This window comes from Pyxicephalus adspersus, chromosome 4, assembly GCF_032062135.1.
Source record: "Pyxicephalus adspersus chromosome 4, UCB_Pads_2.0, whole genome shotgun sequence".
NCBI classification, from domain to species: domain Eukaryota; kingdom Metazoa; phylum Chordata; class Amphibia; order Anura; family Pyxicephalidae; genus Pyxicephalus; species Pyxicephalus adspersus.
The window spans coordinates 130570592-130572527 of NC_092861.1; the positions used below are offsets into that span (position 1 = coordinate 130570592).

General features: G+C 41.6%; 1 protein-coding gene across 2 annotated transcripts in view; it reads right to left on the reverse strand.

Annotated features, from left to right (window-relative positions):
* The window catches only part of SNAP25 (synaptosome associated protein 25), a 64569-nt gene extending 64095 nt beyond the window's left edge, over nucleotides 1-474 (reverse strand). For both annotated transcript variants that reach the window (XM_072409626.1, XM_072409627.1), the window contains exon 1: nucleotides 326-474. The gene's annotated coding sequence lies outside the window, so the exon portion shown is untranslated. The remainder of the gene's footprint in view (nucleotides 1-325) is intronic.
* Between the last annotated feature and the right edge of the window lie 1462 nt (nucleotides 475-1936).

Below are 1936 nucleotides of genomic sequence, written 5' to 3' on the forward strand. Positions count from 1 at the left end.
ATCTCTATGAGGATGCACCCCTGGCTTGTATTGATCCCTCCATAGGGTGATGATGTTGGGCTGAATACCGCACTGGCTCTGCAGTGGAGCTGTCCACATCGCTGCGGTGCTGAATCCGCCCAGCAGCACACGGAATCCACACCGCTCATCATCAATCACAACAACACCAAAGCCGGTCACCATTAGCATGGCCCCGGTATAGAACAAGCTCAGATTTGTCAGTTATTAGGATTCCTTCTCCATCTAAGCAGCTTAACACAATCAATGCAAAAAACAAATCAAGCTCCGTATATAGAGGAAGGCAGAAAGCAGAGGCAGCCTTTACCTTGCACGGTGCGGGTCCCTATAGTCCGATCCCTCAATAGCTTTATGGAGGATGGAAGCGCCGATCCCGACCTCCTCGAGTCTTCTTCTTCAATGGAAAAGGCAGCTCTGCCCTTATCAAAGATGGCCGTCCTTCCTGACGTCAGAAGCTTAGAATAGCCCTCCATCATTGGGCGGGGAGGGCAGATGGGCGGGGCCTGCCCGGGGATGCTTGAGTCATCGTCTGCTATACAGTGCTGCAATAGTGTCATCAATGCTGAATATACTAATGTCTGTATGTAATGATCCCAGGCATGGACGCACAATCACACACAATCACCACATTGCACTGGCCACACACTCATTGCCATATAAATGATGCAGCTAATGCAGCACTGATTTATTTTCGCCAAAGGGGTGGTCCAAAGGGATATCCCCTGTCATGGGTTTGCTCCATATATGGAGAACCTACGTGGGCAGCTAATAAACAGGAGAAATTTTCATGTGATTTCTACTTCTATATAGGAAAGCCTTTCAGATGAATAATTCTACATTGGTTACCTATGGCTGCAGAATGGGAAGTTCTGAGCTGTCTGGACAATGCAGAATACTGTACATAGAGATCCAATTCTAATTCATGGCACATAGGTGCAGGGGATAGGCTTCACCTGTGGGCCAAGAACTCATGTTTTATTGTCAGTGGTATGATTAGAAAAGTTATTGGTGTATTAGTATTGTACATTATACAAGGACCGATCCAGTAAGATTATTAATACAGAGAATAAGACAATATTTTACTCAGCTGCAAAGATGGCCAGGTGTGTTATGGCAATCATTTATGCATTGGAAAAAAGAAAAGAAAAGAATAAAAAAGAATAAAAGAGAGCAAAGATAAACATCTCAGTAATAAATAAGGAATACTTACAAACTTACACTGGCTTTGTGAATGATATTCTTTCTTTACCCAGAAGTGTTTAAATTTGCTGTTTTGCTGTCTTGGTAAGGCAATAGATTTAGTTCTTCATTCATTCTTCATATGTTTGTATATTCTGCCAATGTATGTTAAAGCTGAACTCTACACAGATATAAAACACTACATAAAAATATATATATAATAGGCCTGATTTATTAAACATCTCTGGAGAGGATAGAGCAATGTTTCCCAGCTGTGGAACCCTAGTGTTCCCCAGAGATTGATAGGGGGTTCCTTGAGCAATGAGCATTTTGTGACTTTTAGTTTTACTTTAACTGACACCAATGATTTTTATAGCTATCTGTAAAGATGACATTCTTCCCACTGGCCAGCAATGTAAGAGGCATTCTTTCTATTGACCACCACACTAATGTACTGTGAGCTGTGGACATTTTTCCTGTAGCAGGAGTATTATAAGACCTGAAAGTTATTTCAAGGGGTCCCCCTTGCTAATAAGCTTAAGAAACACTGAAAAAAAAATTATCATAGGAGAACCTGGGTTCAGCAAACCTGGAATGTATCGGGTCCTGGATTGAAAACAATTTCCAGCTAATAACAAATTTTTTTTTCGGGTTTGCTAGATCACTTAGGTTCTCCCATACACGTTTATCTTCTGCAGTTTTGGAGAGCTTTAATAAATCAGACTGTCTGTCTGTGAAG